At 46.0% G+C, this 23565-nt stretch overlaps 5 non-coding genes across 5 annotated transcripts; all 5 read left to right on the top strand.

The window, feature by feature from the left end:
• The first annotated feature begins 13581 nt into the window (after window positions 1-13581).
• trnaq-cug (transfer RNA glutamine (anticodon CUG)) lies at window positions 13582-13653 on the top strand. Its single transcript has one exon. It is a non-coding gene; the product is annotated as a tRNA-Gln (tRNA).
• Window positions 13654-14947: 1294 nt separating this feature from the next.
• Window positions 14948-15019, top strand: trnaq-uug (transfer RNA glutamine (anticodon UUG)). The gene has a single exon. It is a non-coding gene; the product is annotated as a tRNA-Gln (tRNA).
• Window positions 15020-15625: 606 nt separating this feature from the next.
• On the top strand, window positions 15626-15697 carry trnaq-cug (transfer RNA glutamine (anticodon CUG)). Its single transcript has one exon. It is a non-coding gene; the product is annotated as a tRNA-Gln (tRNA).
• A 3316-nt stretch (window positions 15698-19013) lies between these two features.
• On the top strand, window positions 19014-19085 carry trnaq-uug (transfer RNA glutamine (anticodon UUG)). Its single transcript has one exon. It is a non-coding gene; the product is annotated as a tRNA-Gln (tRNA).
• Window positions 19086-23080: 3995 nt separating this feature from the next.
• trnaq-uug (transfer RNA glutamine (anticodon UUG)) lies at window positions 23081-23152 on the top strand. Its single transcript has one exon. It is a non-coding gene; the product is annotated as a tRNA-Gln (tRNA).
• The last annotated feature ends 413 nt before the right edge of the window (window positions 23153-23565 follow it).

Below are 23565 nucleotides of genomic sequence, written 5' to 3'. Positions count from 1 at the left end.
CATTGCGGTGTTTCTTTACTTCAGGACAGTGAAGATCTCGTTGGACATGGAGCTGGCACTGCAGTGGTGAGCATATATTTTTCTGGCCTTCCACAAGGCAACTTATGATAGGTTTAGGGGTGGGAGTAAAGTGGGGATTTCGTTAGAATTGTATTTTAGTCGATTTCCCTCGTTGTGTCCGTTTTTTTCCTTCCCTATTTAAGCAATTTTACCGTGATTACAAGATCGTGTGTTGTAGTTTCTTAGTTTTAGTAAAGTTTGACTTTCTTGCATCCAGACCATTTGTCCATTTTAATATATCATTAATTATAAGTTCCTCCAGTCAGAACTGGAAGGAGGGGTTTTGTGATTTGAAACCGCTGTGCAGTGCAAAAAGTGCAGTGGCAAAAACGCTGCCTGACCAGGTAAATTACCGTAAACCAGGTAAAGGAAGGTAAATTACCGTAAACCAGGTAAAGAATGCCCCCTTCAAATTTGCGACCGTGGCAGGACTGGAGGCAGTTTTTGATATGATAAGTGGTCTGGACCTGGAGAAAGCACCAGCTCTTGCTTTTCTTGCTTTTAGTCTGTGGGTAGCCCTGCAGAAGTTAGCGGCAGTGTGTAAGCTCACCGTTTATGGTATAGGTGGCTGGGTTAAGAAGGGTGAGATGAGGGTGCGGGAGGAGGTTAAAGAGGCCAAGAATCGGGAGTCAGAGTTTGAAAAATGCCAGGCGGAGGTAGAATGCCTCATAAGAGAGGTGAATAAGGCCAGAGATAGTGGGATGAGGGTGCGGGAAGAAAATGCACGCCTTACACTAGAGGTCATGAAATGCCAGGCTGAGATAGAGCGCCTTGTGCAGGAAGCCACAGTGGCTAGGGACAGTGAGATGAAGCTACAGGAGGAAAACGCACACCTCACCCAAGAAACTAGTGATGGCAAAAGCCACGTGAGGCACAAGATAGAGTTCCTAAAGTGCCAAATTACAGAAGCAAGGAGGAACGAGATGAGACTGCGGGAAGAGAATACCCACCTCACCTCAGAAGTAACAGAGCAGGAGGAAAAGGTTAAGGAGGTAAAGGCAGCTTATAAGCTGGCCTGCGACCAAAGGTTTAGTGGAGCAGATCATACCCCATGTAACAGAATGATTGAGAGTTTGGGTATGGAGTTATTAAGGACTGAAGGGATGGATTGCCTCATAATCCGAAGGGAAGTCCATCGGACAGTACCAGCAGCCCAAATAAAACCGCCCCACAGGCAGCACCCAGAACAGAGCTTGCTAGGGAATTAGAGATCCCAAGACAGCAGCCCACGGCACCGAGTTTTGAGGAGCTCTGGCAGCAAGAAGGGGTGGACAATGGGGTGGTAGCAGAACGCCAGCAGGTCCCGCTCGGCAGGCGGGGATCAGAACCAGTGTACCCCCTCCCACAACGGAGGTACGGGCCGCCCGTGAACGGTAAAGACCCAGGGACTGCTCAGCATACCTATCTGGTGCCCTATGATACCCCACAGCTCAGAGGCCTGGTGAAACATATTCCCCTGCTCTCCGAAAAGAGAGACCCCTCAGTGCACTTGCAAGGGATAGAACAGGCAGCCTGTGTTAATGGCTGTGATGATGAAGAGAAAGCCAAAATGTTCCTTTTCTCTGTAGATACTAAGCTCTATCAGACCCTTTCAGATGAGGCTAAGAGAGGGCAGAAGGGTTTTGAGGACCTAAAGGAGGAAATACTGGAAGCCATGGGTGCGAACGACGGCAGTCCGTTCGATCGCATAGGAAAAACACCGCAGAAGGAAGGGGAGACCCCACAGACATTTGCAGACAGGCGGTAGCCAGTCTACAACAGTGCATGTACAGGGGGACAAAATAGGGCACGCCTGAACCCACAGCAGCGGACCCAATGGCTTTGTTGCCTGGTGTCCAATTGTCTGCCCCAGATAAAAGCAAAGGCTGATACTTGGTTTGACCACCGAGACCCCCTAGCAACCGAAGAGACTGTAATCCGGCAGCTCACAGTAGCATATAGGAACAGTAGGAATAGTGGGAGCCCCAGCAAAAGGGTAAGGTCCACGAGGTTAAACCTGGGACTCAATTCAAGAAATAGCGTCGCCAGGAGGGGAGCCAACCCTCCAAGAACAAGGTCACTTGTTACAGGAGCGGGGAGGATGGCCACTGGTGCAGGGATTGTAAAAAGCCTGGAGAGACGATAAAGCCAGCACCCCCACAGCCCCAACTCAGAAGGCAGAGACAGAAACTCCTCCCGATACAGTCGAGTCCATCATGGAGTCGATAAAACCGTTCCTCAGGGCCAATCAGGGAAAGGTAGCAGCCATCAGTGGTGCTGCAAACCCCTTGCCCACCTTTGCCTCCCCACAATGACTGGAGCATGCGCAGCCTGTCCATCTGTGTAATCTCCGGTAAGATGAATGGAAGAGACCGCTCGTATAGATGGAGACAGAGAAGGTTACAGGGACTTATCTATTGGATACGGGGGCATCATGCATCGTGATCCATATGGATAATCCCACCACCACACCTCTGTTTGATGGGGTTCCAAACATACTATCGGAATTCACCAGTCAGTAGCAGGCGGGGGTTTACTCCAGATCCCTCTCCGTCCCTCTGGGCACGCTCCTAACTAAGTGGACGTGCATCCTGGCAAAGTGGAATAAGGAGGAAGGAAACGGGATCCAAGGAGCCGACTTCCTGGTGGGCCACGGGATCCTCGTGGATCTCCGCAACCATTGCCTTTGGGGGGCTAGCACAGACAGGGAAGAAGGTGTAGTGGTCATCCCGGCCAAGGAGGGAAAGGGGACCTTGTGTACTGTGAAGCCCAAAGAAGGTTACGACCTCAGGCTCATGGTAAATGGTGTCCCGGAGGCACTGCAGGCAGTCGTGCAGGCAAACCTCACAGCCTTTGCCACCCATAACCACGTCTGCGGAAGGATCACAGGGTTTGAGTTTAAAATAAATGGGGAACCCATGACCCGACCACAGAAGCAGTACAATTTCCCCAAGGAGGCAGAACCCGACATGGAGGCAGCCATCACCTCCTTAGTTAATCAGGGAGTGTTGAGGCCCATAGCCACTCATGTTAATTCTCCACTTTGGCCGGTTAGGAAACCGGACAATTCATGGAGAGCCACGGTGGACTATCGGGTGCTTAACAGCAATATCCCCGTGTGTGCCCCCAGAGTAGAAGCAGTGGCTAATATTATTAGCAGTATTCCAGCATCCGCGAACACATTCACGGTGCTGGAAATTTCGAATGGGTTCTGGTCCATCCCTTTAAAATGGGAGGAGCAATATAAGTTTGCCTTCACCTTTAAGGGACAGCAGTATACCTGGACCTGTCTGCCACAGGTTTTCTACAACAGCCAAGGCATCTTCCACCAATGAATGAAGGATAGTTTAAAGGAGTTCAGTCAAACCACTCAATTACTGCAGTAGGTGGATGATCTGCTCTTATTTACCGACTCGGTCGTGGAGCATGGCCCACTGCTGGCTGAGCTGCTGCAGAGAAAGTGGTTTAAAGTCAACCCCAAGAAGGCGCAGATGGGTCAGCAAGAAGTTTAATTCCTGGGTCTGACTGTCCGCACAGGAGAGAGGTCGATAGATAAGGCAAGGATGGAAGCGGTCCAGGAGTTACCGATTCCCAAATCAGTACGAGGGCTGAGGTCGTTCCTGGGATTGACGGGGTACTGCAGGGAATTTATAGAGGACTATGCAGCCACAGCGGCCCTTCTGCTCCGTCTCCTACACAAGGGAGTGGAGTGGTCCTGGGTTGAGGGATGCCAGGCAGCATTTGTTAAGTTAATGGGAGACCTGCAGACCGCAGCAGCCCTATGAGCGACAGATGGGAAAAGGGAATTTTTTCTGCAGGCAGCAGACAGCATGAGGAAGCAGCATTGGAATAAGCGGCTGCTGCTGGAGCCTAGCAGGAGCCACCAGTGGGAGATAGGAGACCTAGTGATGGTAAGATACAATGCCCAGGTGGGAAGTTTAGAGCCACTCTACATGGGACTATACTATTATAGTTGATAGGGACAGCCCCATGGTCTATGCAGTAAAACTACCCCGGTGCACAAAGTAGTTCCACGCCAACCAATGTAAATTGTAACAAGTTCAAGTTCACAGGCTGTAAAGACAGGCACTGTGGCTTGTTCCAAGGGAAAAGCTGTCCGGCGCACCAATTGGGACACTTCCCCGCCCCAGTGGGACCTAAGTTTTGGCCGAAGTTTAAATTTGAGCCAGTTATCTAGTTCAGAAACAGAGAAACAGCCGCCTGAGAGTAAAAATCTGCAGGGTGCTGCGAGTTCATTCCCAGAAGAGACTGCCCGCACATGTGTAGTCGCTGGTCTGGAGACAGGAATTCCCCAGTCTTTTGAACAGGAGGTTCACGGGGAGAGGTTTCCCAACACCAGGTTCGCACAGGTGCAGTTCCCCAGCCTGTGACCCCAGCGGCTCCTCTTCAGTTTTCCCGCGCAGGCGCTGTCGCCTGTTTGAATACAGAGATTTCACAGCCTCTGCCGGGGGACTCAGGGGAGGAGGTTCGTGCAGGCGCAGTTGCCTGTTTCAAGGGACAAACTTCCCAGCCCGCTTCTAGAGTGGTTCCCCCTATGGTGTGGGACTCTGGGGAGGAAAGGATTGAAATTCCTCTTGTGGGGGACATATGGAAGGAGCCGGTACCAGGTTTTGGACCTGCAGAGGAAGATTTTCAGTCACCAGCAGCGGGTGGTGAGGGGATGCCTGCCCCCAGTACAGGAGTGGGTAGGGAAAAGGAGACAAACCCAGATTACTGGCAGGCTGCCAGGTATATTAAACAGTGCGGTCTGTTTGCATCAGGGGGAGAAGGTTCCTAGCCAGCTAGGGCTGTGACCCAGGCTCAGGGTCTGTCAGCCAAAGTTTCCCCGCAGAGACGACCCTCAGAAAGTCTCAGCGGGTCCACAAGCCTAATATAAGATGGTCACCAGGGTACCTGTCACAAAGAGCAATCTTCCGAGCAGGGAGGAAACAGATCACAGAGGTCCCCAACTAGCAGCCATAAGCTGCCAGGGACCAGAAGCAGGAGGCAGTGCAGCTTCACTGCAGGCAGCAGTAATCTGTGACAGTGACACCAGAGATTAGCCTGGCCGTCCGGAGACGGGCGGCATTTGTATTATAGCTTTGTGTTAAGTTACCAGTGTTTATAGCTTGCTTTTAAGGTGTTTAAATTTTAAGTTTAGAATGTAACTAGTAGTTTAAAGTTTAAGCTTGTAAGTGCGCCAAATATTTGTATTTTGGTCCGAGGTCAAGGGACCCGACCATGTCTCCACCTAAGGCAGCAGGTCAGTGAGAGACCTGGCTGCATGTCCTTTTAAGTTCTTTTGCAGGAGAGTGGACAAAGGAGCAGACCTGTTCGCCCAGCCCGAGCTGGGCATCGAATGAAGATATGGTTATACAGAATGCTGGTGATCACCTCGCCATTGGACAAATCCAGAAGGAGACCCCACAGTGACCTTCGGGAGAAACCGGACAGACTCCGGAGGAACCTGCCTACTCAAGGGGGGCACGGTGGCATAGTGGTTAGCACTGTTACCTCACAGCGCTAGGGACCCGCGTTCAAATCTGGCCTCGGGTGGCTGTTTGTGTGGAGTTTGCACATTCTCCCTGTGTCTGCGTGGGTTTCCTCTGGGTGCTCCGGTTTCCTCCCACAGTCCAAAGATGTGCAGGTTAGGTTGATCTGGCTATGATAAATTGACCCTTAGTGTTAGGGGATTAAATACGTGGGGTTACGGGGATAGGGTGGGATATGTGTCGGTGCAGGCTCGATGGGCCGAAATGGCCTCTATCTGCACTGTAGATTCTGTGATTCATCCTACGTGGAAGGGATGGCCCCAGCTAGGTGGGGCACAGCCCCAACCCAGCACTATCCTGACCGAATTTCACTTGCTGGAGACCTCGCTATTGAGGAGTCATGGTGGGGAAGCACAGGCGCCTTGTCAGATAGGGACGCGTTCCCCGGGGACTGGGTGGTGATGGCCCAGGAAAGATTGTAAAGGGGAGGGGGAGACTCAAGAGTCGCATGGGTGCATTCGGGGAAGGGAGGAACTCACCCGGGGCCCACAGGCAAAGTTGGAGTGTAACTGTGGCTGGGAAGGATGAGTGAGTGGCTGGATCTGGGATCCAAGTTTGAGTGTGGGGCCAGTGAGAGACGCCACACAGGCACCAATCATTTTCTGCAGCCAGTCAAGGGAAGATGGGAGGGGGAGGGACTGGGAGTTGCGATCCCATACTCCCCGGTCTCGGTCTGTGAAACATGAGGGGTACCCCGCCTCCACAAAGGGAGAAGGGAATGGCTTGGGGCTGGCGGAGCAGACTGTTCTGTAAAATCCATTCTGTATGTTTTAAAAGTTTAAGACCATTAAAAGGGGGGGGTGGAAGGAACATTTACTGCCCGGGTTGGAGGAGCAATACTTACTCAAATTTCGTGGCCCTTCATTGGCACGTGATGGTCGGGGTTTATTTCAGCATTTTGTTTCAAATATTTAATGGAGATTTTTGTATTTTGTTTTACAGTTCCAAGTGCTGCAGAGGCGTGGGACACTCTACGTGCTTGAAATCATTCTGATTACATTGTATAACCAAGATTGCAACATTTTGTAATATGTTATAATGTAACAAGTGGTGCAGGGGTATGAGACCCTTATTGTAACATTTTGTAATTGATGTATCTGTAGATGCCTACCGTACCACGGTTTTCTCAGATTTGAGTGGAATAGACGGGTCGGGGAATCAGTGATAGGTAGCTATAGGTAAATACAGGGGATGGTTGTTTGTCGGGTGTCAGAAATCTTTGCTCACTTCTTCAAGAGGATACTACAAGCAAGTTGGAAGTATCCAAGGTGCGAATGTAGGGGTTTGCAAAATCCCCTCAGCCCCCGAAGATCGGGAAATATTAACCCACATCGTGGACGAAGAGTTTGCGTGATTTAAATTGTCTCTAGGTTGGATTTTTTTTATAACATACCCAGAACCGCAAGAAGTCTGCGTTAAGCTAGGCAGCACTTGGACAACACCTCAATCAAAGAACTTTGTAAAAAAATCGGACACCTTAATACAGTACATTTTTATTAAAAAAAGGTACTCTTGAGTTTGGTAAATTGCCCAGGGATAAAATGGCCGTCAGACTGCGTGGCCAAGGACAAAGGGCCTGGAAGCAGCTTTCTGTGTCTGTGAAGCAACGGCAGTCAAATTCTGTCAATCAGAAGGGGAGGTTCCCTCCCTGCAGAGACAATCGATGTTTGTTTACAGAAACTGCAAAAGGCTATTTGCACAAGGGATTAAACCAATTGACTGCGGTTGCAGTGGCCACAAGATAATGGGTTTCTGTTTACATAGTAATACAACTCCATTCAAAACCCATCAGGGTGAATGGAGATGGTTCGAAGGCTCAGCACAGACATTTGAAAAGAAACACTTAAACTGAGGAAGGGAACAGTTTAAAATGAATGGGTTTGAAGCACCCATTTCTGGACAATGGGGACAGTTGGATCCCTTTTGCTTTAGCCCAGAAACTTCCGGATCTGGGCGGGAACATTTCGGCCCCAAAACTGGAGTGTAAGAGATAGCTTCTCAGAGGCATCTCTCTCTCTCTGGCTTGCCTCCATGTGCTCTCTACAGTGTGGCAGTCTGTCTGAAGAAGTAACACCAGCAGTTTGCTTTTAAAACACTGGGGTGTTTCTTTACTTCAGGACAGTGAAGAGCTCGTGGGACACGCAGCTGGCACTGCAGTGGTGAGCATATATTTTTCTGGTCTTCCACAAGGCAACTTAGGATAGGCTTAGGGGTGGGAGTAAAGTGGGGATTTCATTAGAATTGTATTTTAGTCGATTTCCCTCGTTGTGTCCGTTTTTTTCCTCCCCTCTTTAAGCAATTTTAGCGTGATTACAAGATCGTGTGGTGTAGTTTCTTAGTTTTAATAAAGTTTGACTTTCTTGCATCCAGACCATTTGTCCGTTTTAATATATCATTAATTATAAGTTCCTCCCGTCAGAACTCGAAGGAGGACTTTAGCGATTCGAGACCGCTGATTGGAGCTGGTCAAAGTGCAGTGGCAAAAAGGCTGTCTGACCAGGTAAAGTACCGTAAACCAGGTAAAGGAAGGTAAATTGCCATAAAGCAGGTAAAGAATGCCCGCCTACAATATGAAGGTACACCAAAAAATTAGGAAGGTGGATGCATTTTGGCCTTTATTGCAAGGGGTTTGGAATATAAAAGTGAGGAGTAAGTCTCTCATCCCTGCAATTGTCAGTGCTTTTGGGCCCTGAGGGAATCAGGAAATATGGGGATCGGGTGGGAAAGTGTAGTTGAGGCCGAAGATCAGCCATGATCTCATTGAATGGCGGAGCAGGCTTGAGGGGCTGAAAGGCCTAATCCTGCTCCTGATTCTTATGTTTCTTACATGACAGGGTTAGGGAGTTGGGGTTAATTGGAGTAGGGCCTCCAGACTTCATTGGTTCTCCATTTTAAAGTCCCCACATTGTGGTTTGCAACAAAGCTTAGAGTAATATGCAAGGCAGCTACAGTGGGTTGAACCAGAGACGAGTGAACACTGAGAAGCTGGGCTGGTAAATCTGTGCTGCTGCAGCGGCACCAAGTGGTGACATAGAGAGTTGCCATTATTCTTATGGACAGAGCAATTTATTGCAGAAAAGTTGGCACAGAAGTGTGACAAAAAAGTGATAGGAAGTTTTGTAGAAAGGACTCTGTCTTTAAGGGGCCCACATTCTCCTTCGCCTCCCTCTTTATCATACTATACCAGTAAAAACTTTTCACAGGTTTATTCTTGCATTCCCTTTCTACAGTGTTTTTGCACCCCTTTGCTGTCCAAAGAGACTCGAGGTTCCATGTACATAGATCAATAAAATCTCATGAACAGGTATGGAAAATAATCAAAAAGGCAAATGGAATGCTGGCCTTAATATCTAGAAAGCTAGAATACAACGGGGCAGAAGTTATGCTGCAGCTATACAAAGCCCTGTTTAGGCCTCAGTTGGAGTATTGTATTCAGTTCTGGGCAGAGTTGTTAGATGGCTGTGATCCTAGGATGGATTAACTATTATAACCTGTAAGTTACGGTTGCCCCATGATCTCATGCCGTTATGCCCAGTGTTCTGTGTTTTGCTGGTCTTGAAACAACTATTAAGTAAATATTAAATTGATTTATATATACACACATATATATGACACAAATCCACTTTGAATTGACTTCTGACGAGAGGCAGGACTAATTACATTTGATTTCCTTTACATGTTGAGGAACAATAACCTGCTTGATTTAGTTCTCGTACCCGGGCACAATGTCCATAATATGCAAGAATGATTATATCCAAATACTCTCAATATCCCCACGTGCACTTTATATATGTTCAAATGTATCAAATTACTGTATCACTCATTCCATATATGTATCGGTTCAATAAAATGTAATAAAAACATTTCATCTGCGCCAGTTCCTTATTACAAAACCTCCTGTCCCTATTTTGTCACACTTCTGTGCCAACTTTTCTGTAGTAAATTGCTCTGTCAATAATAATAATGATGAAGGCAACTCTCTATGTCACCAGTTGGTGCCACTGCAGCCGTCCAGAATTACCTGCCCCAGCTTCTCATTGTCCACCGTTCTCTGGTTCAACCCACTGTAGCTACCTGGCATATTACTCTAAGCTTGGTTGTAAACCACAATGTGGGGGCTTTAAAATGGGGACCCAATGATGTCTGGAAGCCCTACACCAATTATCCCCAACTCCGTAACCTGTTACATAAGTTACATAAGAATCAGGAGCTTCGTTTGACTGCACAGCAGATTGCTCAACATTTTCTTTGCAAGCTGCATTCGGCTGGCATACTTGTTGAAATTGAAGGCAGTGCTTCTTGAAAGGTAGACATTGCACTTCGTATTCTCGAAAAAAGTTAACAATTGCTTATCTTTCGTGCAGCAGTGCCTTGCAAAGATTATTCACATTTTACCTGGCAGGACTGCAATGCAATCTGCCATGAGCAGTGTGAAAAAGAAGCAGAGATTTGTGAACCGATAGCCATCAAGGCAGCTGTGTGATTTACTCAGAACCGAGGCTTAGCAGAGGGGCAAGTGGGCAAGCTGAAGTTAAGGATGAGACCAGACCGAGACAAAGTATAATGGTGGTGATGGTAATGTTGTTGATTTTAAGAAAAGATTCGAATGAATTCTTCAGCGAAGGTTGCATGGTGTAATGGTGACCACTCTGGACTTTGAGCCAGCGATCCAAGTTCAATTCTTGTTGTCCCAGCTGCTGCAAATTTGGGACGTACAAGCTTGGCATCTGCATACCAACCACGGTTACGGGACCGTTTTCTGCCTGGATCGATGATGGTTGACTTATTGTTCTCGACATCAGATGATAGGCTCAACCTCTCATTCCCAGTTCCAAATAAGGGGGGGAGAAAGATGTGTATTGTCAAGTGCTTCGTTTCACTGCACAGAAATTGCTCAACATTTTCTTTGCAAGCTGCATTCGGCTGGCATATTTGTTGAAATTGAAAGCAGTGCTTCTTGAAACGTAGACATTGCACTTCGTATTCTCGAAAAAAGTTGACAATTGCTTATCTATCGTGCAGCAGTGCCTTGCAAAGATTATTCACATTTTACCTGGCAGGACTGCAATACAAGCTGTTATGAGCAGTATGAAAAAAAACAGAGATTTGTGAACCGATAGCCATCAAGGCAGCTGTGTAATTTACTCAGAACCGAGGCTTAGCAGAGGGGCAAGTGGGCAAGCTGAAGTTCAGGATGAGACCTGGCCGAGACAAAGTATAATGGTGGAGACGGTAATGTTGTTGATTTTAAGAAAAGATTCAAATGAATTTATCAGCAAAGGTTCCATGGTGTAAAGGTGAGCACTCTGGACTTTGAATCCAGCGATCCGAGTTTAAATCTCGGTGCAACCTGAATTCTTGTCCCAGCTGCTGGAAATTTGGGACATACAAGCTTGGCATCTGCATACCAACCACGGTTACTGGACCGTTTGCTGCCTGAATCAATGACGGTTGATTTATTGTTCTCGACATCAGATGATAGGCTCAACCTCTCATTCCCAGTTCCAAATAAGTGGGGGAGAAAGATGTGTGTTGTCCAGTGCTTCGTTTCACTGCACAGCAGATTGCTCAACATTTTCTTTGCAAGCTGCATTCGGCTGGCATACTTGTTGAAATTGAAAGCAGTGCTTCTTGAAACGTAGTCATTGCACTTCATATTCTCGAAAAAAGTTAACAATTGCTCATCTTTCGTGCAGCAGTGCCTTGCTAAGATTATTCTCATTTTGCCTGGCAGGACTGCAGTAAAAGCTGCTATGAGCAGTGTGAAAAAGAAGCTGAGATTTGTGAACCGATAGCCATCAAGGCAGCTGTGTGATTTGCTCAGAACCGAAGCTTAGCAGAGGGGCAAGTGGGCAAGCTGAAGTTAAGGATGAGACCAGGCCGAGACAAAGTATAATGGTGGAGATGGTAATGTTGTTGATTTTGAGAAAAGAATCTAGGGAACTGTTCAGCAAAGGTTCCATGATGTAATGGTAAGCCCTCTGGACTCTGAATCCAGCGATCCAAGTTCAAATCTCGGTAAAACCCGAATTCTTGTTGTCCCAGCTGCTGGAAATTTGGGACATACAATCTTGGCATCTGCATACCAACCACGGTTACGGGGCCGTTTGCTGCCTGGATCAATTACGGTTGATTTATTGTTCTCGACATCAGATGATAGGCTCCACCTCTCATTCCCAGTTCCAAATAAGAGGGGGAGAAAGATATGTGTTGTCCAGTGCTTCGTTTGACTGCACAGCAGAATGTTCAACATTTTCTTTGCAAGCTGAATTCGGCTGGCATACTTGCTGAAATTGAAAGCAGTGCTTCTTGAAACGTAGGCATTGCACTTCGTATTCTCGAAAAAAGTTAACAATTGCTTATCTTTCGTGCAGCAGTGCCTTGCAAAGATTATAATCATTTAAGATGGCAGGACTGCAATGCAATCTGCCATGAGCAGTGTGAAAAAGATGCTAAGATTTGTGAACCGACAGCCATCAAGGCAGCTGTGTGATTTACTCAGAACCAAGGCTTAGCAGAGGGGCAAGTGGGCAAGCTGAAGTTAAGGATGAGACCAGGCCGAGACAAAGTATAATGGTGGCGACGGTAATGTTGTTGATTTTAAGAAAAGTTTCTGATGAATTCTTCAGCGACGGTTGCATGGTGTAATGGTGACCACTCTGGACTTTGAGTCCAGCGATCCGAGTTCAAACGTTGGTGGAACCTGAATTCTTGTTGTCCCAGCTGCTGGAAATTTGGGACATACATGCTTGGCATCTGCATACCAACCACGGTTACGGGACCGTTTGCTGCCTGAATCAATGACGGTTGATTTATTGTTCTCGACATCAGATGATAGGCTCAACCTCTCATTCCCAGTTCCAAATAAGCGGGGGAGAAAGATGTGTGTTGTCCAGTGCTTCGTTTGACTGCACAGCAGATTGCTCAACATTTTCTGTGCAAGCTGCATTCGGCTGGCATACTTGTTGAAATTGAATGCAGTGCTTCTTGAAACGTAGACATTGCACTTCGTATTCTCGAAAAAAGTTAACAATTGCTTATCTTTCGTGCAGCAGTGCCTTGCAAAGATTATTCACATTTTACCTGGCAGGACTGCAATACAAGCTGTTATGAGCAGTATGAAAAAGAAACAGAGATTTGTGAACCGATAGCCATCAAGGCAGCTGTGTGATTTGCTCAGAACCGAAGCTTAGCAGAAGGGCAAGTGGGCAAGCTGAAGTTAAGGATGAGTCCAGACCGAGACAAAGTATAATGGTGGAGATGGTAATGTTGTTGATTTTGCGAAAAGAATCGAGGGAATTGCTCAGCAATGGTTCCATGGTGTAATGGTAAGCACTCTGGGCTCTGTAATCCAGTGATTCGAGTGCAAATCTCGGTGGAGCCTGAATTCTTGTTGTCCCAGCTGCTGGAAATTTGGGACATACAAGCTTGGCATCTGCATACCAACCACGGTTACAGGACCGTTTGCTGCCTGAATCAATGACGGTTGATTTATTGTTCTCGACATCAGATGATAGTCTCCACCTCTTATTCCCAGTGACAAATAAGAGGGGGAGAAAGATGTGTGTTGTCCAGTGCTTCGTTTGACTGCACAGCAGAATGCTCAACATTTTCTTTGCAAGCTGCATTCGGCTGGCATACTTGCTGAAATTGAAAGCAGTGCTTCTTGAAACGTAGGCATTGCACTTCATATTCTCGAAAAAAGTTAACAATTGCTCATCTTTCGTGCAGCAGTGCCTTGCAAAGATTATACTCATTTTACCTGGCAGGGCTGCAATACAAGCTGCGATGAGCAGTGTGAAAAAGAAGCTGAGATTTGTGAACCGATAGCCATCAAGGCAGCTGTGTGATTTGCTCAGAACCGAAGCTGAGCAGAGGGGCAAGTGGGCAAGCTGAAGTTAAGGATGACACCAGGCCGAGACAAAGTATAATGGTGGAGATGGTAATGTTGTTGATTTTGAGAAAATAATCGAGGGAACTGCTCCACAAAGGTTCCATGGTGTAATGGTAAGCACTCTGGGCTCTGAATCCAGCGATCCGAGTTCAAATCTCGGTGGAACCTGAATTTTTTTGTCCCAGCTGCTGGAAATTTGGGACATACAAACTTGGCATCTGCATACAAACCACGGTTACGGGACCGTTAGCTGCCTGGATCGATGACAGTTGATTTATTGTTCTCGACATCAGATGATAGGCTCAACCTCTCATTCCCAGTCCCAAATAAGCAGGGGAGAAAGATGTGTATTGTCCAGTGCTTCGTTTCACTGCACAGCAGATTGCACAGCAGATTGCTCAACATTTTCTTTGCAAGCTGCATTCGGCTGGCATATTTGTTGAAATTGAAAGCAGTGCTTCTTGAAACGTAGACATTGCACTTCGTATTCTCGAAAAAAGTTGACAATTGCTTATCTATCGTGCAGCAGTGCCTTGCAAAGATTATTCTCATTTTACCAGGCAGGACTGCAATACAAGCTGTTATGAGCAGTATGAAAAAGAAACAGAGATTTGTGAACCGATAGCCATCAAGGCAGCTGTGTGATTTACTCAGAACCGAGGCTTAGCAGAGGGGCAAGTGGGCAAGCTGAAGTTAAGGATGAGACCTGGCCGAGACAAAGTATAATGGTGGAGACGGTAATGTTGTTGATTTTGAGAAAAGCATCGAGGGAACTGCTCAGCAAAGGTTCCATGGTGTAATGGTAAGCACTCTGGGCCCTGAATCCAGCGATCCGAGTTTAAATCTCGGTGGAACCTGAATTCTTGTTGTCCCAGCTGCTGGAAATTTGGGACATACAAACTTGGCATCTGCATACCAACCACGGTTACGGGACCGTTTGCTGCCTGGATCGATGACGGTTGATTTATTGTTCTCGACATCAGATGATAGGCTCCACCTCTCATTCCCAGTTCCAAATAAGCGGGGGAGAAAGATGTGTATTGTCCAGTGCTTCGTTTCACTGCACAGCAGATTGCTCAACATTTTCTTTGCAAGCTGCATTCGGCTGGCATATTTGTTGAAATTGAAAGCAGTGCTTCTTGAAACGTAGACATTGCACTTCGTATTCTCGAAAAAAGTTGACAATTGCTTATCTATCGTGCAGCAGTGCCTTGCAAAGATTATTCACATTTTACCTGGCAGGACTGCAATACAAGCTGTTATGAGCAGTATGAAAAAGAAACAGAGATTTGTGAACCGATAGCCATCAAGGCAGCTGTGTGATTTACTCAGAACCGAGGCTTAGCAGAGGGGCAAGTGGGCAAGCTGAAGTTAAGGATGAGGCCTGGCCGAGACAAAGTATAATGGTGGAGACGGTAATGTTGTTGATTTAAGAAAAGATTCAAATGAATTTATCAGCAAATGTTCCATGGTGTAATGGTGAGCACTCTGGACTTTGAATCCAGCGATCCGAGTTTAAATCTCGGTGGAACCTGAATTCTTGTTGTCCCAGCTGCTGGAAATTTGGGACATACAAGCTTGGCATCTGCATACCAACCACGGTTACGGGACCGTTTGCTGCCTGAATCAATGACTGTTGATTTATTGTTCTCGACATCAGATGAAAGGCTCAACCTCTTATACCCAGTTCCAAATAAGAGGGGGAGAAAGATGTGTGTTGTCCAGGGCTTCGTTTGACTGCACAGCAGAATGCTCAACATTTTCTTTGCAAGCCGCATTCGGCTGGCCTACTTGCTGAAATTGAAAGCAGTGCTCCTTGAAACGTAGGCATTGCACTTCGTATTCTCGAAAAAAGTTAACAGTTGCTCATCTTTCGTGCAGCAGTGCCTTGCAAAGATTATACTCATTTTACCTGGCAGGACTGCAATACAAGCTGCTATGAGTAGTGTGAAAAAGAAGCTGAGATTTGTGAACCGATAGCCATCAAGGCAGCTGTGTGATTTGCTCAGAACCGAAGCTTAGCAGAGGGGCAAGTGGGCAAGCTGAAGTTAAGGATGAGACCAGGCCGAGACAAAGTATAATGGTGGAGATGGTAATTTTGTTGATTTTGAGAAAAGAATCGAGGTACCTGCTCAGCAAAGGTTCCATGGTGTAATGGTAAGCACTCTGGGCTCTGAATCCAGCGATCCGAGTTCAAATCTCGGTGGAACCTGAATTCTTGTTGTCCCAGCTGCTGGAAATTTGGGATATACAAGCTTGGCATATGCATACCAACCACGGTTACGGGACCGTCTGCTGCCTGAATCAATGACAGTTGATTTATTGTTCTCGACATCAGATGACAGGCTCAACCTCTCATTCCCAGTTCCAAATAAGCGGGGGAGAAAGATGTGTATTGTCCAGTGCTTCGTTTCACTGCACAGCAGATTGCTCAACATTTTCTTTGCAAGCTGCATTCGGCTGGCATATTTGTTGAAATTGAAAGCAGTGCTTCTTGAAACGTAGACATTGCACTTCATATTCTCGAAAAAAGTTAACAATTGCTCATCTTTCGTGCAGCAGTGCCTTGCAAAGATTATGCTCATTTTACCTGGCAGGACTGCAATAAAAGCTGCTATGAGCAGCGTGAAAAAAAGCTGAGATTTGTGAACCGATAGCCATCAAGGCAGCTGTGTGATTTGCTCAGAACCGAAGCTTAGCAGAGGGGCAAGTGGGCAAGCTGAAGTTAAGGATGAGACCAGGCCGAGACAAAGTATAATGGTGGAGATGGTAATGTTGTTGATTTTGAGAAAAGAATCGAGGGAAATGCTCAGCAAAGGTTCCATGGTGTAATGGTAAGCACTCTGGGCTCTGAATCCAGCGATCCGAGTTCAAATTTCGGTGGAACTTGAATTCTTGTTGTCCCAGCTGCTGGAAATTTGGGACATACAAACTTGGCATCTACATACCAACCACGGTTACGGGACCGTTTGCTGTCTGGATCGATGACGGTTGATATATTGTTCTCGACATCAGATGATAGGCTCAACCTCTCATTCCCTGTTCCAAATAAGCGGGGGAGAAAGATGTGTATTGTCCAGTGCTTCATTTCACTGCACAGCAGATTGCTCAACATTTTCTTTGCAAGCTGCATTCGGCTGGCATATTTGTTGAAATTGAAAGCAGTGCTTCTTGAAACGTAGACATTGCACTTCGTATTCTCGAAAATAGTTGACAATTGCTTATCTATCGTGCAGCAGTGCCTTGCAAAGATTATTCACATTTTACCTGGCAGGACTGCAATACAAGATGTTATGAGCAGTATGAAAAAGAAACAGAGATTTGTGAACCGATAGCCATCAAGGCAGCTGTGTGATTTACTCAGAACCGAGGCTTAGCAGAGGGGCAAGTGGGCAAGCTGAAGTTAAGGATGAGACCTGGCCGAGACAAAGTATAATGGTGGAGACGGTAATGTTGTTGATTTTAAGAAAAGATTCAAATGAATTTATCAGCAAAGGTTCCATGGTGTAATGGTGAGCTCTCTGGGCTTTGAATCCAGCGGTCCGAGTTTAAATCTCGGTGGAACCTGAATTCTTGTTGTCCCAGCTGCTGGAAATTTGGGAAATACAAGCTTGGCATCTGCAAACCAACCACGGTTACGGGACCGTTTGCTGCCTGAATCAATGACGGTTGATTTATTGTTCTCGACATCAGATGATAGGCTCAACCTCTTATTCCCAGTTCCAAATAAGAGGGGGAGAAAGATGTGTGTTGTCCAGTGCTTCGTTTGACTGCACAGCAGAATGCTCAACATTTTCTTTGCAAGCTGCATTCGGCTGGCCTACTTGCTGAAATTGAAAGCAGTGCTCCTTGAAACGTAGGCATTGCACTTCATATTCTCGAAAAAAGTTAACAATTGCTCATCTTTCGTGCAGCAGCGCCTTGCAAAGATTATACTCATTTTACCTGGCAGGACTGCAATACAAGCTGCTATGAGCAGTGTGAAAAAGAAGCTGAGATTTGTGAACCGATAGCCATCAAGGCAGCTGTGTGATTTGCTCAGAACCGAAGCTTAGCAGAGGGGCAAGTGGGCAAGCTGAAGGTAAGGATGAGACCAGGCCGAGACAAAGTATAATGGTGGAGATGGTAATGTTGTTGATTTTGAGAAAAGAATCGAGGGAAATGCTCAGCAAAGGTTCCATGGAGTAATGGTAAGCACTCTGGGCTCTGAATCCAGCGATCCGAGTTCAAATTTCGGTGGAACTTGAATTCTTGTTGTCCCAGCTGCTGGAAATTTGGGACAGACAAACTTGGCATCTACATATCAACCACGGTTACGGGACCGTTTGCTGCCTGGATCGATGACGGTTGATTTATTGTTTTCGACATCAGATGATAGGCTCAACCTCTCATTCCCAGTTCCAAATAAGCGGGGGAGAAAGATGTGTATTGTCCAGTGCTTCATTTCACTGCACAGCAGATTGCTCAACATTTTCTTTGCAAGCTGCATTCGGCTGGCATATTTGTTGAAATTGAAAGCAGTGCTTCTTGAAACGTAGACATTGCACTTCGTATTCTCGAAAATAGTTGACAATTGCTTATCTATCGTGCAGCAGTGCCTTGCAAAGATTATTCACATTTTACCTGGCAGGACTGCAATACAAGCTGTTATGAGCAGTATGAAAAAGAAACAGAGATTTGTGAACCGATAGCCATCAAAGCAGCTGTGTGATTTACTCAGAACCGAGGCTTAGCAGAGGGGCAAGTGGTCAAGCTGAAGTTAAGGATGAGACCTGGCCGAGACAAAGTATGATGGTGGAGACGGTAATGTTGTTGATTTTAAGAAAAGATTCAAATGAATTTATCAGCAAAGGTTCCATGGTGTAATGGTGAGCACTCTGGGCTTTGAATCCAGCGATCCGAGTTTAAATCTCGGTGAAACCTGAATTCTTGTTGTCCCAGATGCTGGAAATTTGGGACATACAAGCTTGGCATCTGCAAACCAACCACGGTTACGGGACCGTTTGCTGCCTGAATCAATGACGGTTGATTTATTGTTCTCGACATCAGATGATAGGCTCAACCTCTCATGCACAGTTCCAAATAAGCGGGGGAGAAAGATGTGTATTGTCCAGTGCTTCGTTTCACTGCACAGCAGAATGCTCAACATTTTCTTTGCAAGCTGCATTCGGCTGGCATATTTGTTGAAATTGAAAGCAGTGCTTCTTGAAACGTAGACATTGCACTTCGTATTCTCGAAAAAAGTTGACAATTGCTTATCTATCGTGCAGCAGTGCCTTGCAAAGATTATTCACATTTTACCTGGCAGGACTGCAATACAAGCTGTTATGAGCAGTATGAAAAAGAAACAGAGATTTGTGAACCGATAGCCATCAAGGCAGCTGTGTGATTTACTCAGAACCGAGGCTTAGCAGAGGGGCAAGTGGGCAAGCTGAAGTTAAGGATGAGGCCTGGCCGAGACAAAGTATAATGGTGGAGACGGTAATGTTGTTGATTTAAGAAAAGATTCAAATGAATTTATCAGCAAATGTTCCATGGTGTAATGGTGAGCACTCTGGACTTTGAATCCAGCGATCCGAGTTTAAATCTCGGTGGAACCTGAATTCTTGTTGTCCCAGCTGCTGGAAATTTGGGACATACAAGCTTGGCATCTGCATACCAACCACGGTTACGGGACCGTTTGCTGCCTGAATCAATGACTGTTGATTTATTGTTCTCGACATCAGATGAAAGGCTCAACCTCTTATACCCAGTTCCAAATAAGAGGGGGAGAAAGATGTGTGTTGTCCAGGGCTTCGTTTGACTGCACAGCAGAATGCTCAACATTTTCTTTGCAAGCCGCATTCGGCTGGCCTACTTGCTGAAATTGAAAGCAGTGCTCCTTGAAACGTAGGCATTGCACTTCGTATTCTCGAAAAAAGTTAACAGTTGCTCATCTTTCGTGCAGCAGTGCCTTGCAAAGATTATACTCATTTTACCTGGCAGGACTGCAATACAAGCTGCTATGAGTAGTGTGAAAAAGAAGCTGAGATTTGTGAACCGATAGCCATCAAGGCAGCTGTGTGATTTGCTCAGAACCGAAGCTTAGCAGAGGGGCAAGTGGGCAAGCTGAAGTTAAGGATGAGACCAGGCCGAGACAAAGTATAATGGTGGAGATGGTAATTTTGTTGATTTTGAGAAAAGAATCGAGGTACCTGCTCAGCAAAGGTTCCATGGTGTAATGGTAAGCACTCTGGGCTCTGAATCCAGCGATCCGAGTTCAAATCTCGGTGGAACTTGAATTCTTGTTGTCCCAGCTGCTGGAAATTTGGGACATACAAGCTTGGCATATGCATACCAACCACGGTTACGGGACCGTCTGCTGCCTGAATCAATGACAGTTGATTTATTGTTCTCGACATCAGATGACAGGCTCAACCTCTCATTCCCAGTTCCAAATAAGCGGGGGAGAAAGATGTGTATTGTCCAGTGCTTCGTTTCACTGCACAGCAGATTGCTCAACATTTTCTTTGCAAGCTGCATTCGGCTGGCATATTTGTTGAAATTGAAAGCAGTGCTTCTTGAAACGTAGACATTGCACTTCATATTCTCGAAAAAAGTTAACAATTGCTCATCTTTCGTGCAGCAGTGCCTTGCAAAGATTATGCTCATTTTACCTGGCAGGACTGCAATAAAAGCTGCTATGAGCAGCGTGAAAAAAAGCTGAGATTTGTGAACCGATAGCCATCAAGGCAGCTGTGTGATTTGCTCAGAACCGAAGCTTAGCAGAGGGGCAAGTGGGCAAGCTGAAGTTAAGGATGAGACCAGGCCGAGACAAAGTATAATGGTGGAGATGGTAATGTTGTTGATTTTGAGAAAAGAATCGAGGGAAATGCTCAGCAAAGGTTCCATGGTGTAATGGTAAGCACTCTGGGCTCTGAATCCAGCGATCCGAGTTCAAATTTCGGTGGAACTTGAATTCTTGTTGTCCCAGCTGCTGGAAATTTGGGACATACAAACTTGGCATCTACATACCAACCACGGTTACGGGACCGTTTGCTGTCTGGATCGATGACGGTTGATATATTGTTCTCGACATCAGATGATAGGCTCAACCTCTCATTCCCTGTTCCAAATAAGCGGGGGAGAAAGATGTGTATTGTCCAGTGCTTCATTTCACTGCACAGCAGATTGCTCAACATTTTCTTTGCAAGCTGCATTCGGCTGGCATATTTGTTGAAATTGAAAGCAGTGCTTCTTGAAACGTAGACATTGCACTTCGTATTCTCGAAAATAGTTGACAATTGCTTATCTATCGTGCAGCAGTGCCTTGCAAAGATTATTCACATTTTACCTGGCAGGACTGCAATACAAGATGTTATGAGCAGTATGAAAAAGAAACAGAGATTTGTGAACCGATAGCCATCAAGGCAGCTGTGTGATTTACTCAGAACCGAGGCTTAGCAGAGGGGCAAGTGGGCAAGCTGAAGTTAAGGATGAGACCTGGCCGAGACAAAGTATAATGGTGGAGACGGTAATGTTGTTGATTTTAAGAAAAGATTCAAATGAATTTATCAGCAAAGGTTCCATGGTGTAATGGTGAGCTCTCTGGGCTTTGAATCCAGCGGTCCGAGTTTAAATCTCGGTGGAACCTGAATTCTTGTTGTCCCAGCTGCTGGAAATTTGGGAAATACAAGCTTGGCATCTGCAAACCAACCACGGTTACGGGACCGTTTGCTGCCTGAATCAATGACGGTTGATTTATTGTTCTCGACATCAGATGATAGGCTCAACCTCTTATTCCCAGTTCCAAATAAGAGGGGGAGAAAGATGTGTGTTGTCCAGTGCTTCGTTTGACTGCACAGCAGAATGCTCAACATTTTCTTTGCAAGCTGCATTCGGCTGGCCTACTTGCTGAAATTGAAAGCAGTGCTCCTTGAAACGTAGGCATTGCACTTCATATTCTCGAAAAAAGTTAACAATTGCTCATCTTTCGTGCAGCAGCGCCTTGCAAAGATTATACTCATTTTACCTGGCAGGACTGCAATACAAGCTGCTATGAGCAGTGTGAAAAAGAAGCTGAGATTTGTGAACCGATAGCCATCAAGGCAGCTGTGTGATTTGCTCAGAACCGAAGCTTAGCAGAGGGGCAAGTGGGCAAGCTGAAGGTAAGGATGAGACCAGGCCGAGACAAAGTATAATGGTGGAGATGGTAATGTTGTTGATTTTGAGAAAAGAATCGAGGGAAATGCTCAGCAAAGGTTCCATGGAGTAATGGTAAGCACTCTGGGCTCTGAATCCAGCGATCCGAGTTCAAATTTCGGTGGAACTTGAATTCTTGTTGTCCCAGCTGCTGGAAATTTGGGACAGACAAACTTGGCATCTACATATCAACCACGGTTACGGGACCGTTTGCTGCCTGGATCGATGACGGTTGATTTATTGTTTTCGACATCAGATGATAGGCTCAACCTCTCATTCCCAGTTCCAAATAAGCGGGGGAGAAAGATGTGTATTGTCCAGTGCTTCATTTCACTGCACAGCAGATTGCTCAACATTTTCTTTGCAAGCTGCATTCGGCTGGCATATTTGTTGAAATTGAAAGCAGTGCTTCTTGAAACGTAGACATTGCACTTCGTATTCTCGAAAATAGTTGACAATTGCTTATCTATCGTGCAGCAGTGCCTTGCAAAGATTATTCACATTTTACCTGGCAGGACTGCAATACAAGCTGTTATGAGCAGTATGAAAAAGAAACAGAGATTTGTGAACCGATAGCCATCAAAGCAGCTGTGTGATTTACTCAGAACCGAGGCTTAGCAGAGGGGCAAGTGGTCAAGCTGAAGTTAAGGATGAGACCTGGCCGAGACAAAGTATGATGGTGGAGACGGTAATGTTGTTGATTTTAAGAAAAGATTCAAATGAATTTATCAGCAAAGGTTCCATGGTGTAATGGTGAGCACTCTGGGCTTTGAATCCAGCGATCCGAGTTTAAATCTCGGTGAAACCTGAATTCTTGTTGTCCCAGATGCTGGAAATTTGGGACATACAAGCTTGGCATCTGCAAACCAACCACGGTTACGGGACCGTTTGCTGCCTGAATCAATGACGGTTGATTTATTGTTCTCGACATCAGATGATAGGCTCAACCTCTCATTCACAGTTCCAAATAAGCGGGGGAGAAAGATGTGTATTGTCCAGTGCTTCGTTTCACTGCACAGCAGAATGCTCAACATTTTCTTTGCAAGCTGCATTCGGCTGGCATATTTGTTGAAATTGAAAGCAGTGCTTCTTGAAACGTAGACATTGCACTTCGTATTCTCGAAAATAGTTGACAATTGCTTATCTATCGTGCAGCAGTGCCTTGCAAAGATTATTCACATTTTACCTGGCAGGACTGCAATACAAGCTGTTATGAGCAGTATGAAAAAGAAACAGAGATTTGTGAACCGATAGCCATCAAGGCAGCTGTGTGATTTACTCAGAACCGAGGCTTAGCAGAGGGGCAAGTGGTCAAGCTGAAGTTAAGGATGAGACCTGGCCGAGACAAAGTATAATGGTGGAGACGGTAATGTTGTTGATTTTAAGAAAAGATTCAAATGAATTTATCAGCAAAGGTTCCATGGTGTAATGGTGAGCACTCTGGGCTTTGAATCCAGCGATCCGAGTTTAAATCTCGGTGGAACCTGAATTCTTGTTGTCCCAGCTGCTGGAAATTTGGGACATACAAGCTTGGCATATGCATACCAACCACGGTTACGGGACCGTCTGCTGCCTGAATCAATGACGGTTGATTTATTGTTCTCGACATCAGATGACAGGCTCAACCTCTCATTCCCAGTTCCAAATAAGCGGGGGAGAAAGATGTGTATTGTCCAGTGCTTCGTTTCACTGCACAGCAGATTGCTCAACATTTTCTTTGCAAGCTGCATTCGGCTGGCATATTTGTTGAAATTGAAAGCAGTGCTTCTTGAAACGTAGACATTGCACTTCATATTCTCGAAAAAAGTTAACAATTGCTCATCTTTCGTGCAGCAGTGCCTTGCAAAGATTATGCTCATTTTACCTGGCAGGACTGCAATAAAAGCTGCTATGAGCAGC

The sequence above is a fragment of the Somniosus microcephalus genome, unplaced genomic scaffold (assembly GCF_052327205.1).
Source record: "Somniosus microcephalus isolate GS21.2 unplaced genomic scaffold, FLI_Smic_1.0 unresolved_chr4, whole genome shotgun sequence".
In the NCBI taxonomy this organism is placed as follows: Eukaryota; Metazoa; Chordata; class Chondrichthyes; order Squaliformes; family Somniosidae; genus Somniosus; species Somniosus microcephalus.
This window is presented reverse-complemented; position numbering and strand designations above follow the sequence as displayed.